Below are 15,623 nucleotides of genomic sequence, written 5' to 3' on the forward strand. Positions count from 1 at the left end.
CAGGGTTGTTGTGAGGAAATAACTATGGGCCCATGAGTATTTCATAAATGTTAGCTGTAGTTTCAGTCATAAAATCATCACTCCAGGAGGTAGTTGAGTCTGAAAGCACAAATTAGTTGAAGAAGGGTTTTGGTAGCTTCATAGTTAATGGATCACAAATATTGTAGTTATTAAGATGAATGAGAATGTTTGAGGCTGATGCTGAGGCATATCACTATGGTATATAATATTTGAGTTTAACCCATTAAATACTTCTTACATTTTATGTTCATTATTTCTCATTCATCTATCTAAAAAGCTTCATTCCCAAACACCAATGCCAATAAAACTTAATTGTACCAATGTCTGAACATTGAGGACTGAAGCTAATGTGGGAATCTACTCGGTCTAAGAAAATTTAACTCCAGGACTATTATAAAAATATGTTTATGCTCAAATATTTGTAGGTTTCTATAATAATAGGACTTTTCTCTTCCATTTCTCTCCCAATGAAATGCTTTTTGTCCAACAGTAGAGATGCATAAATTACCCATATTATAAAGCACATAGAGAGAGGAGGGTGTGCTCAATCCATCTCATTGAACATGTAGTTGATAGAGGGAACTCTGACTCTTTCTGATATACAGAGTGCCCTACAGGTCTTTCTGGGGAAATGTCTTTAAAAAATAATTTGCTTACTGACGTCAGTAAGTCTGAAGTAAAACAATTAAGTGCTTTGAATTCATTTTATTGAAAACAATTATGCATTGAGAGTCAGCTATATGTCTGCAATTGTCCTAGGAGTTCTGCGAGGGCAAGGAGTGTAAGAGTCAGTTCCGGAGCCCAAGAAGTAGATGATTGATTTGTCAGGCAGTTCCTATGCCTATGAAACCCAATAGTGTGCAGGGCATCATGTGACTAATTGCCAAAGTGAAATTCCTGGGAGTTACCAAAGGAGGGACAGAGATGGGGAAGCTGGGATCAGAAGGGAATTCATCTGAGGAAATAGCACCTGACTTGGACCTTGAAGAATAACCAGATTTGCATAAATTTAAAAATTGGTAGGCCATTTCTGGTAGAAACCACAAGAGCAAGCTTGAGGGCGGGGGAGTGAAGGTAAAGGGACATGTCATGATTTTGTATCTTCAGAAAATCATTGACAATTGGAGATAAAAGCCATTCAGTATGGTGAAGCAGGATCATGGGAAGATTTTGATGACTGATTGAGGAGATAAATGGGAGAGGACAATGCATTGAACAAATAAGTGTGTATAAATATATGTATGGTTATATGTGTGTTTATTTAATGGCCGGGGAAATTGTTGAAGCTTCCCCTTTCACTATAACACCAGGTGATAATGCTAACATATGTGCTATGTAACTATAGCATTTAGCACCTAAACTTGTCAACACTGAAAGAATCCGAGTCAGAGTGAATGTTCACTCCACTCCTCTGGCCAGAAACTGATATTTAACCATGTATAGTTGGGCTCTTTTTGACTTGGAACTTCTGTAAGCTGATGGATTTACTGAGAATAATCACATCCACAGTCTCAAATCAGAATTTTATGCCCTTTAATTTTCTAACTATAAACAATGACCTATAGAAGACCATTAATGTGTTTCACTAAGCAGCTTATCAAAACACTTCATCGGTGTGGCCGGTGGCTATGGAAACATTGATCCTATCTGATGTTTTCCTGTGTTTACGCAGTGATGTGCACAATGGAATGTCCATGTTTTGCTTCAGGGCTCTTATTTGTAAGTCTAGGTCACTACTCATGCCAGGGCTAGCTCCAAGCATCATCTTTACAGACTGAGTTCTTCATGAAGTTCTGCTTCCCTCCAGTAGGTTCCTCAAATGCTGACCATGGCTTTGTTGCACTGCATTCTGTGTCTGTGTATACCTTCTCCCTGGCAGCTGTGTTTCCTCTGGGAGAACAGTGGTCTTCTGTGTGCTGTGACAAGCAAGTCACTTCTTCTTCTAGTGGGAACTGAAACCAGAGCCACCACATGCCATTTCCTGGACACTTCCTATTAAAGTTCCCTTCCCCTCAGCCACAGAAGCTGCAGTGTAGTGGTTAGGAGCAAAGGTTCTTAGATTTTAATGTCAGCATTGGAATTTACCAACTGCATGCTCTTGGCATTTAACATTTCTGTACATCAGCTCTCTGTTTTTTTAGAATGGGATAATAATAGAGCCAACCCACAGAGCTATTGTGAAGATTAACTAAGTTAATAAATGTAAAGAGATATAGAAGAATATTTGGCACTTAGCAAGTATTCACTAAAGGTTGGTTTATTATTAATTATTATTATTAATATTAATATTATTAGTACTATTTTATCTCCTTATGTTCCAATGTCATGGAGATTACATGTGCACATTACTCACGCACCAATTAAGTTTCTTCACTCAAAGTAGACTCTAACGTCACAACCTTTATTATTGTCCGTTGACTAGGTATTTGTGTATCTATGCATATTTACTGCTATGTATCAGTGTGAATGGCAATACACCAAGCATGACAGAGTTTCACATTACCATTCGGTCTTAGCCTTTCTAATTATTTGGGGAAAATATCTTGATAACTGAGAAATGATAGAAGTGTTTTAGCATCTGATGCGATTACCAAACCTGAAGTTTCCAGGTGAATGAAACATGACATTCTTAAGTGCTTTTTGCTGCTATGTCTTTACAAAGCTTCTAAATTTACAAAAGGTCCATCAAGTTGACACATCCCTACACCTGCATTCTGGAGGGAATGATGTAATTCCTATTGGTGATCTTGTTATACAGATGAGATTTGTGTGCGTGAAAAATTAAAGAGCAACACAAAATGGAGGGTATCATGGGAGTTCAGGAAGGAGTGAGATCAAATAGGCTTAAACCGTTGTGTGAGGGATATAGAATACATATCAGGAAACAGTTATGAACAGTAAATGTTAGTAAAATGAGGTCATAACAATCTCCTTCCCCAAGAGCCCTTAACAAATGTGGATTGAGATGTAATCCTGTTTTAGCTCCATAATTCAATGCATACCTTCCAGGCAAAAGGAATGGATCTGATTATCTTGTTAAAGCTCCTTCGGTGCTCTGATGCTGTAATTCTGAGAGAAACCTCTTGGTATTCTTAAATCTCATGTCACTCAGTGAAAAATAGGAGATCGGTAATGCTAAACGGTAATGTCGAAGGTGCTCTGAGATCCTCATGCTGAAGGTGTTATTAACAGCACGGGGTACAACTATTTATTACTAATCTGGGAAATTGGTGACTTGAAAAGCTTAGATATTTAAGTCTTTCTTAACATTTCTTGATTTTAGAAACATTTACCTATAACTAAAAACATTCCGGAATATTTTTAAAACATACTGTAACTATTTTAGTAACATTTTTCTTAAAGAAGAATGTTGGCTAAGGAAACAGAAACTAAATTCTGAGACTGAATCAACAGGTATTTATTTTTTAAAGCATTACAACCATCTCTTTTTGTTTGTTTTGTTTTGTGTTTTTTGTTGTTGTTAATCCTCATTCAAAGATATCTTTCCATTCATTTTTAGGGAGAGTGGAAGAGAGAGGGAAAGACAGAGAGAAGCATTGATGTGAGAGAAACACATCGATTGGTTGCCTCCTGCACGTACCCTAACCAGGACTCAGGCCAGGGAGGAGCCTGCAACCAAGGTACATGCCCTTGACCAGAATTGAACCCAGGACCCTTTGGTCTGAAGGCCGACACTCTATCCACTGAGCCAAACCAGCTAGGGTATAACCATCTCTTAAAAAAAAAAAATAACAGTAGAGACACCACCCTCCTTGCTAAGGTAGAGAATCCATAAGGAATGTGTATCTACTACTGATTTAATGAATAACCCATGTTTGATTTCTAGTTACACTGTGCACAAACTTGAAAAATTATTAAAGGGCTCCTTCATGTATCTCTTCTACTATGACCTTACAAAGAAAATTTTCTCTTCTTTGTATTTATTTGGTAATTACTTGTAATTATTTACTGAGCACATAAAATATGCCAGATCCTGTGTTGGACATGGCCTCGAGAGAGACGGATAACAGAAATATTTAATAAATAAGAAACTATGCAATAAAATTATGTGCTGTGATGAAACGGGATGATGGGATAGGACATGGCTGGGCCAGGAGGCTACTCTAAGTTGGATAATATGCCTGCCTTTGATCTGATTTCTTCCAGATTAATTTTTCTCCCATATGTGTGCTCTGGTCCAGCAGGTTACAATCCACAGGCTCCTATGTTAGCTAACTGACATCTGGGCTCAACCAGCACTACACCAACATAGACTGTAGCACAGCCGGAGCGGGTATCTTGCTCCTTGCCTGAGTGATGTCCTCGGCGGAGACATCATGGCTCTCAGTCATGTCTCATGTGGTTCTCGCTTCTGCTGTGGCCCTGGGCTTTAGGAAATCTATCTTCTTTTTTCTTTTCTTTTATTTATTTATTTATTTATTTATTTATTTATTTATTTATTTATTTATTTATTTTGTCCCTCCAGCCTAAAGGTTGGGAGTAGCTTTCTGGTGCTGCTAATCTGTGTGTGTGTGTGTGTGTGTGTGTGTGTGTGTAGGGGGGGTATTCATGTGTTGTTCTTTTTTACTATCTCCTGCTTGATTTCTCAATTCTTCCATCAAATCTATAAAAAAAAAAACAACTTGTGTGTTAAATTTTGGTTTTAGATACTTACCTGTGGTTTCATTTCCTGGGTGGACTCTGACTATGACAGAGCATCAGGTAAAGCTGAACAGAAGAAGTGAGATTTAAGATAAGATCTAGAGAACTAAAAGAATCCAGGCATATGATGCTCTAGAACAGTGGTTCTCAACCTCTTTAATGCCGCGACCCTTTAATACAGTTCCTCATGTTGTGGTGACCCCCAACCATAAAATTATTTACGATTCATAACAGTAGCAAAATTACAGTTATGAAGTAGCAACGAAAATAATTTTATGGTTGGGGGTCACCACAACATGAGGAACTGTATTAAAGGGTTGCAGCATTAGAAAGGTTGAGAACCACTGCTCTAGAAGGAGGAAATCCAGGTGGATAAACAGGACATTCTATAAAGCACAAATGAGCTTCGACCCTTCAAGGAACATGAAGCAAGCCAGTGTGGCTGTACCATCATGTTAGAAGAAAGAGTGATCAGTTAAGTCAGAGAGGTAGATTTATACAGGATCACATAGGTTCTTACTATAAGTACGAGAGAGATGGACAGATACGCTTTTCTTTAAAATGTATATATATGAGCTATCTTATTATTTATTTATTTATTTATTTATTATATTTTATTGTTGACAGTATTACAGATATCTCCCATTTTCTCCCTTTTTTCCCCACTCCACCCCACCCCTGCCCCACCCCAGACCTTCCTTATACTGTACTCTGTGTCCATGGGTTATGCATAGATGCATATTTGTTCTTTGGTAAATCTCTTCCTGACCCCACCCACCTCCTACACTCTGCTGAGGTCTGTTATTCTGTTCCATGCATCAATACCTCTGGACCTATTTTGTTTGTCAGTTTATTTTGTTCATTAGATTTCATGTATAAGTGAGATCATGTGATACTTGTCTTTCTCTGACTGGCTTATTTCGATTAGCATAATAGTCTCCAGGTCCCTTCATGCTGTCTCAAAGGGTAAGGGCTCCTTTTTTACAGACGCAGAGTATTCTAATGAGTAAATATACTACTCACCTACTGATGGGCAGTTGGGCTTTTCTAGATCTCAACTATTGTAAATAATGCTGCTATAAACATGGGACTGCCTATATTATTTCTGATTGATATTTGGGGATTCTTAGTATATATTCCCAGAAGTGGGAACACTGGGTCAAAAGACAGTTCCATTTTTAATTTTGAGGACACTCCATACTGTTTCCCACAGTGGCTGCACCAGTCTGCATTCCCACCAGCAGAATACTAGGGTTCCCTTTCCTCCACATCCTCTTCAGCACTTGTCATTTATTGATTTGTTGATGGTCATCATTCTGTCAGGTGTGAGGTAATACCTCATTGTAGTTTTAATTTGCATCTCTCTGATGATTAGTGATGTTAAGCATTTTTCATATGTCTATTGGCCATCTGTATGTCTTCTTTGAAGTGTCTATTCAGATCCTTTGACCATTTTTTAATTGGATCACTTGAAGAGATTCGTGCAATAGGCCTTCCTTCCCTTGGCTTCCAGCACCAGTTTTCCTCAGCACCCAGGACCCAGGCCTTCGCTCTGGCCGGAGTCTGCCATCTTTGTCTTCACTGCAGACTCCGGAGTCTGCAGTCTTAGTCTTCGCTGTGGCTGAAGTGCCACTCCTATAGATCCCTTTGCCCCCCGCCCTCCCTCTCATAGCAGGCATCCTGCCCCACCCGGCCACTCTGCACCTGGAGCAGCTGGGCGGCTGCCATCTTCATCCTTCTAATTTGCATATTCCCTCCTGATTGGCTGATGGGCATAGCGGAGATACTGTCAATTTACATGTTTGTCTATTATTAGGTAAGATTTTTAAATTTATCTTTATTGTTGAAAGTATTACAGATGTCCCCTTTGGTATGTTTTTTTTCCCACTGACCCCCTTCATCCCACACCCACCTTTCCCAGTCCTTCACCACACTATTGTCTGAGTCCATGGGTTATGCATATATGCATTAATCTCTCCCCACCCCTGCCTTCCTTCTGAAATTTGTCATTCTATTCTATGCTTCTGTGTTTCTCCATCTATTTTGTTCATCCATTTATTTTGTTCATTAGATTCCACATATGAGTGAGATCATGTGATATTTATCTTTCTCTGACTTACCATAATACTCTCCAGATCCATCCATGTTGTTGCAAATGGTAAGAGTTCCTTCCTCTTTGTATATTTTGGAAATTAACCCTTTATCAGATATATCATTGGTGAGTATATTCTCCCATATTGTAGGTTTCCTTTTCATTTTGTGGATGGTTTCTTTTGCTGTGCAGTAGCTTTTTTATTTTGATGCAGTCCCATTTGTTTATTTTCTCCTTTGTTTTTCTTGCTGTAGGAGATGTATCAGTGAAAATATTGTTATGAGAAATGTCTGAGATTTTACTGCCTATGTTTTCTTCTAGGATTGTTATGGTTTTGTAACTTACATTTAAGTCTTTTATCCATTTTGAGCTTATTCTTGTATGTGGTATAGTTGGTGGTCTAGTTTCATTTTTTACATGTACCTGGACAGACATGCTTTGATTTGAACTTTTCAGAGGTTACTCTGGCTACCTTGTGGGTAATGGGTTTGATGTTAAAGGAAAAGATAGTCCAGAGTAGTAGCTGAGAATATGGATGAAAGTGGGCAGATTCACAAAGCTTTGTAGAGTCGACCCAACTTACTAATGGTGCCAAATGCCAAGGATGAGAGAAAGAGAATGACTAGTCAATTTTTATCTGAGTAACCATTGAGCAGGAAGAATTAAGGAAAAGGAGGTGGAAGAATGGGAAACAGAGAGAATTAAGAGTTCTGTTTTCTTCCTGTTAGGTTAAAATGCCTTTTAGACCTCCAAGTAGAGATATATAAGAAGTAGTGGGTATATGAATCTGGAGTTTAAGGGAGAGCTTAGAGCTGAAGATATAAAATTTAGAAATTGTTGGCACATAAATGGTTTTTAAAACCACAGATTTGGATAACATTGCCTGAGAGTGAAATTGGAAACAATTTTATTATAAGCCATCAGTGATTGTTCTAAACACAGGATTTGGACAGGGAAAAATGTCATTAAACATAACCATGTTTTAAAAAATAGACTACTTAAAGAACAAGTAGAAATATTTTGTATGTGTTTTAAAGAATGGTCTGAAAACCTGAACACTAGCTCTATACAATTACTTTGATCAACAGAGACAGCTTTTCAAATAACTTAGAACATATGACAGATTGCCTGAGTGGTCTTTGCAATTTACAGGGCCTAAGTGAAGCAAATGGTGATTAGAAACTCTTATCCTTCAGAGACATAAATTTCCCCAAGAAAGCAGTCATATTTGACACACTGTCTGAAGTCAGTGTACAAATATCAACTGACCCTGAATATTATACAGCTTTACCAATTTATCTTCCATTTCCCATATCCCTACTAGAGCAAGTAATGTACCATTTTTCAAATATTCTGAGCATAGACACTGAGAAATCTTCAGCTTGGTACTGTCTTTGACATTCCATGTTCAGTCAGATAACCAAGCATAACATGTAGTTCCTATGCTTTTCTTCTTTAGTCTGACTGCTCTATGGCTACTTCTAATCTTATGGTCTTCATCTTGCCCCTTCTGGACAACCTTCCTCCTCTGGGCCACCCCTTTCCAACACCGTCTCTTTCAAGTGTGCTCTCACTGCATTTCCCAAAGGAACATCTTGTCCTATTACCTGGAAATTGAGAATGACTTTCAAATTCATTCCTAATTGCATCTTCTGTGTCCCTAGTCCTATAGAATCTCGGCACTGCCTGACCTGGAATCCCAATCTCCAAAAAACCATTAACTGCCTATGTGAATGGGACAGCAGATGATTTATGAAAAATTCAGGGGTGGGTAAAAGTAGGTTTCCAGTTTTAATATAAATAAATAATACAATGATTAATAAATAATAATTTAAGAATAAACTCTGTTTCACCTACTCACAACTGAAAACCTACTTTTGCCCACCCCTGTATATTTTTTATGTGTTGTTCAAAATGTGGTTTAAAACATTCAGAGAATAAAAATATTAGTCCCTAAATAAAGACTATGGTTTACTTTAAAGATTTTGAATTATAGAAGAGGCTGCATTGCAAATGCAGAATTAATAAAGTAGGAGAGAGAAAGTAAACCGAATGAGTTAGTCACGTGTGTATTGGCTGCTTTCTCCTAGTTAAAAAGAAAGCATCTCAGGGTGGAGGATGGTTTTAACATCATAGAGGGTGGAATTTTTCCCCCTACTTTTCTGACCATGATAAGATTTTAAAAAAATAAGAATTCTAATTATGAAGAAGAGGTAAACATAAGCCTTTCCAAAGATCATAAGACAACTCTATTTCTGAAAGAGAAAAACACATTTCAAGAACTGAGAAATAGTACAAGTAATCAGATAAAAGCGAGGAAATGTTTATTCCCCCATACAGTGCAGGGGATACACACCAAGGGAGAAGAAATAAGATATTGCTGTTGGTAAAAAGTAACCTTAAATGTAGCATTAAAAATAATAATAACATTATTTATTGTATTTATTTCACTTTCAATGCAGTTATTTTCATGTCTGGTATTATGTTATATGTTTATAGCTTGCAAGAACAGTAATTTACAATTATCATTGTCAAAAGCCTTATTGCTTATTTAAGAGTGACAATCACTATAGGAAAAGAATAAAGTGTTGACTGGATTGTAGACAAAGTATTGAAGGACCCATCAATTTACATGTTTAGACACACTCTTCACCAAGCAGAGAATTTTCGTCATAGTGGCTAGGAGGGAATAATTCCTGATGCCTAGCTCTTTCTAGTTCCATGGACCTTTGATAATCTTTTTAAAACCATGGATCTTCTATCAGACTTATGATAGTCACTTCAATGCAAAAGTTTTCATAAAATTACAGGGCTTTTTTTTTACTCCCCTGCATCTAAGAATGCCAGCATACTGTGTGTGCTTTTAAACTTGAGAGCTGTGCTCACCCTAACCCATGCTACCAATCCATGTTGCTCTTGTCAGTCACCTCCTGGAATCCTACCTCATTGACACCAACTTCACAAACTGATGAGAAGGGGAGATATGTTGCTTTTTATAAATATTTTTGCTGTAGGATCTAGATTTTCCTTCCAACATCTCTGTTTGGCATTGATGGAAATCACTATTGGTTGAATTCTGACCTATGGGTCAAAAAAATTTGGAATTTATCTTCATCCTCAGTCTGAGAATGGCATACAGATTCCCAGGTACCAGCTTTCAGAACTCTACGCCACTGTGGAACCCGGAGCTTGTAACTGAGCCTTGCTGGGTCCTACCTGGTTTTGCAATGAGAAAGTTCAGCTAATAACTGTAAGATCTCTTCTGGGTCTAACATTTTATTCCTCATACCAATTCAATGCAGCTAAGAAATAAATTTTAAAAAGGAGCTCCTGCACACAAGTAAGAACAACCTAGTAGAAAAATTGGCTAATTTTTAAGGAAATGGACACAAACAACCAAAAAAAAAAAAAAGAGAGAGAGAGAGAGAGAGAGAGAAGAAGAAGAAGAAGGAGGAGGAGGAGGAGGAGGAGGAGGAGGAGGAGGAGGAGGAGGAGGAGGAGGAGGAGGGGGAAGGAATGGATACAAAGAACCAAAAAAAAAAAAGAGAGAGAGAGAAGAAGAAGGAGGAGGAGGAGGAGGAGGAGGAGGAGAAGAAAACATACTTAACCTCATTCACAGTTAAAAAATCAAAATTATGGTCCCGTCAGTGAGAGTATTGAGATGCAGGTACTGTCATATGTAGAAAGAATGTAAACTAGAATTAGTTTTTGGAAGACGATTTGCAAAAAAATATATACATCATGTTTTAAAATGCATATATTCTTAGATTCAATATTTCTACTTCCAAGAATTTATTATGTACACAAATTTGGATGTGTTCACAAAGGCATTTCTCCAAGAATGTCCACTTCAGCAGTGTTTGTATTTAAAGAATTGGAATGACCCTCAGTAGAGGTCAGGTTCAATGTATTATTAAACCCATGCAATGATTCACCATACAGCCATTCAAAAGAACTAAGTAGCTCTTCTATTGATATAGAAATAGCTTCAATTATATTAACTGAAAGGTAAATAATAAAGCCAAGTGCAGAGCAGTTTTATGATATACTTCTAATATATCCTGGAAAGAAAAGACATATATGTGTGAATATCTATAGACAATTTCTGGAAGAATATAAATACTGTACATAAATAGCTCTTAGGGTTGCAGTAAAAAACTGCTCCAAATTGGGTGTCTTCAAACAACAGAAATGTATTCCCTCACAGTTCCGGAGCCAATGTGGAAAATCCAGTTGTTGGCTGAGTTCATTCCTTCTGAGGGCTTTGAAGGAAAATCTGCCCCATGCCTTTCTCCCAGCTCCTAGTGAGGCTGCCAATCATGATGTCCTCTGGCTTGTTGATGTGTCACTCCCATCTCAGACTCTATCTTCATGTGACACTTTATGGTTGTACTGGAGAAGGGGCCCATGTTGCTCCAGTGCATCTTCATCTCAACAATTACATCTGCAACAACCCTATTTCCAAACAAGGTCACATTCTGGGGTACTGGGGGTTAGGACTTCACCATACCTTTTTGGGGAGACACAGTTCAGCCCATAACAGAAGGATATGGCCATCTGGGCATAGAGAAAAAAACTAAAAAAAAAAAAAAAAAAGAAAAAGACTAATAAGAAAGACTACCAGTTAAGTGATGCAGGCATGATTAAGTGCCATTTATGGTCCTGATCCCTTCTGAGATAAATATTTGGACAATAAATACCATGCTGCATAAACTGATTGTCCAAAACTCAACTATCGGCATTCAATTAATTTTCACACTGTTTCTCTCCTCCACTCAGAAGACTTCCTTTTGGTTGAAAAGAGCATGACGTTAAAATTCAATTTCCCTCAATTGATATTTCCATTCCATGGCTTCTCAGAGATGAAAGGGCCTTTAGGTTCCTTTCCTATATGCCTGCCGTGCTTGACAGTATCATTCGCAAGAGGCCCGGTCTCTGCTAGGACGCCTCTGGGAATGAAGAGCCCACTGCAGCAGCCCTTCCTGTGGAGGATGGCCTGATGGTTAAAGAGCAGAGGCTGGGCCAAATTCTACCTCCTTGAGAATTTCACCATTTTATCTTTGGTCAGCCACTTGAGCTTTGCAAAATTACATTTACATCTAATATTTTAAATTAATATGCATATATAAAATATGTGTGAATATAAATCAGAAAATATGTTGAAATCTATTTTAAAATATATTAACATTCCAACTACCTAAAATACTTGGGGACATCTTTGGGCTCTATTCCATGTCTTATCTGAGTGGCAATTATAATCCCACTTCTTAGAGGTAAATATCAAACATCAAAATACAGAAGTAGTAATCGGACAAGGGAGAAGTAACAGGGTCGGCAGAAGCCAAAATGAAAGAATCAGATGAACATAAGCGTTAAGAAATAGCAATCAGCCATCTGAAAACACTAAGTGGCCATGTTTTCATTAACATTGATCCTTGCAAGTACATTTGTTAGCAGATAATTCTCATCGTGTAATTTAATTAACATTTTTATAAGAAAATACCCAATATAAACATAAGTTCTACAACTTGTCTTTAAAGACTCCAGTCTTACTTTTAGGATGTTCCAAAAGAGACTTATTCTCCTGCAGAGAATGTTAAAAACAAAGTATTTCAGGTATATAAAGAAGAGCTAAAAACCTGGGAAATAATAGGAGAAACTTTGTAGGAATTTTGCCCAAGAAATCTTTTAGCAAACTTAAACACTCTAGGCAGCTTGGACAAAGGCGTGGATTCTGTGTGTGAGAGGGCTCCATAAAATTGTGACAAATTGTTCCATTCACGGTCCCTTTGCCAGATTTTGTCACACAGTATGAGAGACATTAATAAATATATGTCAGCCTGTCATTCCTTCACAAAACACTCCCTTCACCCAAATAAATAGGCTTGTTTGAGGTTACAATGACCATCTTTGTCTAAGAAACACTCACTCAGTTTGTGGATACATGCTATTTGTTTGGAGCATCAATTCGTACAAAACTCATTATACCTGAGCAAGAACAGCGAGGCCTCCTGGGAAACAGGAAATACCTTGAAGTCCTGCAGGACCGTGCACTCAGCAGTCACCCAGACTTGCAGGGACTGTCAGAAAGGCCAGCCTAAGGGGTTACGAAGATGAAGTTCTAATCAGACAAATGGAGCTCAGTATGTAAGTAATTCTGTGCAGTGAGGTAGCTCAGAAAGGTGAGGGTCCAAATATACACTCTTGCTTTCATTAATTGCAGAAAAAATTTCTTCATTACCTATATAATTTAAAGAAACCTTCTCATGATCATTAAGACCTAGAAGTAATAAATTTCACAGCAGAAGAATAGAAAATATAATTTTAAAATATAAATATAAAATATATTTAAATATAAATTAAAATATAAAAATTCTGCCTTTACAATAACATCGATGGCTGGCTTGTGAGGAAAGGTACTGGTTCACCATGGCCTTCCTCCCGTGTACTTACACAGGATTTGCTTACCAGAAAACAGTCCATTTGGTTCCTGGGGGTGAGCAGTTTATTGCCAAATAACAGTTTATTCAGCATTAAAAAGAAACATTATTATTTAGTCCTTTCTAGAATTCATGTTTTAGATGGTGTGTTGGTTACTTCTTTGTTTTTCCTTTAACAATTACTTTTGTAGAATTACTCATGGCTATACATTTAGAACCAAATAAAACCCCAGAGAAAATGTAAAGTATTAGAAGCCTTAATAGAGCCGTGGGGACAGGAAGGGATATGTGCAGTCGGGATATCGATGAAATGCTATTTCTAGTTAAAGTAACCAATCAGTGCATCCCACAGAGAACACTGAGGAAGGTCACTGATGGCCGTGCTGGGCATCTGGAGATAGATGCAATTTGTCTGCTCACAAACTGCCAATACAAATAGTTTTAACCCAATCAAGTCTCTAATGTTATTATGACCTGCCCTCAACTAATTTTCACTAGTGATTTGATGGTAAGGTGTGTTTTGTTGTTGTTGTGTTCCTTCTTGGACTAAACCTTCTGCTATCCTGAAAAATACTTTCTAAATGATGTCCCTCACTTGACTGCACCCAGCCAGAATTGGTTTGGGAATGGGTTTTGCAAAATCAGGGGTTTTACCCAACAATGGCTAATTTGGGGTTTGGTTTTGGCGTCTTAGTCTAAAAGAACATGGAGGGTTTTTACGTTCCAAGTTTTCTTAACTGACTGGTGACGCATCGTGAAACAAGAATCTCTGTTTTTCTTTTCAATAATTTCCCTCATTCTGGCAGGGTGGCCTGTGAAACCTAGTTAAAACTTAATTCAACACTACCAAACAATAAATCAAACTAACCCTTGCAACTTACTTGTTGTAGACCTGGGTAAGTGTGTGGGGGGGTGAGGAGCTTTATCAGCCTGCAGCCCATCTTGTTTATGGAAAAACACACACAACTTGCCTGCATCCCCTGACCTCCTGGCCCTGCTCCCTCTTTTCTCTCTGTGCAGAGAAACTAGGACAGCTCAGAGTTTTGACGGTCTTTGTCCCTCACTGTCTCTGTATACTCAGGACTCCAATCCCATCTGTTCCTTCATGACCTCCATATACATGTTGTATATGTATTTAACTTACATGTGCCATATGCATTAACTATGACACCTTTGATTGCAAGATACACCATTATGTTATCTACAACCAAAAAAAGGAAAGAAAGGAAGAAAGGAAGAAAGGAAGAAGAAAGAAAGAAAGAAAGAAAGAAAGAAAGAAAGAAAGAAAGAAAGAAAGAAAGAAAGAAAGAAAGAAGAGGGAGGGAGGGAGAGAGAAAGAGAGAGGGGGAGGGAGGGGGGAGAAAAGGGGTGGAGAGGGAAGTGGGGGAGGGAGGCAGGGAGGGAGGGAAGGGGGGATGGGAGGGAAGAAAATGCTGCCAATTTAAAAATCAATGCATGGCATTATTATGTATGACCTATTCTAACTTCAGAAATGTTAAGATGTGAACAAAATTATCTTAGAATTGATAAACTCTGGTAATTTTAGGCAAGAAGGAAAGAGAATCGCTTGAAATGTCTGTACCAGGACATTAATAAGCCCACCAACTTCATCACATTTTGATTTACTGATTGACCAAAACCCAGCCTATCTCTTCCTTTCCTTCACTTGACCTCTTCATTATATACTCTGAGTGGCCAGATTATTATGATCTCTGAACGCATAATAATCTGGCCACTCAATCCTATCTAATAAAAGAGTAATATGCAAATTAACCATCACTCCGCTATGCCCACAAGCCATGCCCACCAGCCATGCCCACCAGCCAATCAGGAGCAAATATGCAAATAAACCCAACCAAGATGGCTACGGCCACAGAGAGCAGGAGGGAGGCTTGGGTTTCCACGGCAATGGAGGAAGCCAAGCTTTCCACCTGCCCTTGCCAGCCTAGGCCTCCACTCAAGGCTACAAAGTTTCAATGATAGAAGATACATAAACCCAAACAGAAATGGCGGCAGCCACAGAGCTGGGAAGAGCAGGAGGCTAGGGTTGCCCACAGCGATGAAGGAAGCCAAGCTTTCCGCACACCCTGGCCGGCCCAGGCCTCGCTTAAGGCTACAAAGTTTCAATTATAGAAGATACATAAATCCCAATAGAAATGGCTGCCACCATGGACCAAGCAGAAGGCTTGGCTCCACTCCAGGCTACAAAGTTTCAATTGTAGAAGATAAATAAACCCCAGATACCAGGGCCTCCTCTTGGGTCACCAGGGGGCGTGGCCGGCCTGCAAACCACCACAGGCCCCTCGCCCAGGCTGCCCCACGCCCCAAGGGAACCCCCACCCTGATCCAGGACACCCTTCAGGGCAAACCAGCTGGCCCCCACCCATGCACCAGACCTCTATCCTATC

The sequence above is a fragment of the Plecotus auritus genome (assembly GCF_963455305.1).
Source record: "Plecotus auritus genome assembly, chromosome: 7".
NCBI lineage: Eukaryota > Metazoa > Chordata > Mammalia > Chiroptera > Vespertilionidae > Plecotus > Plecotus auritus.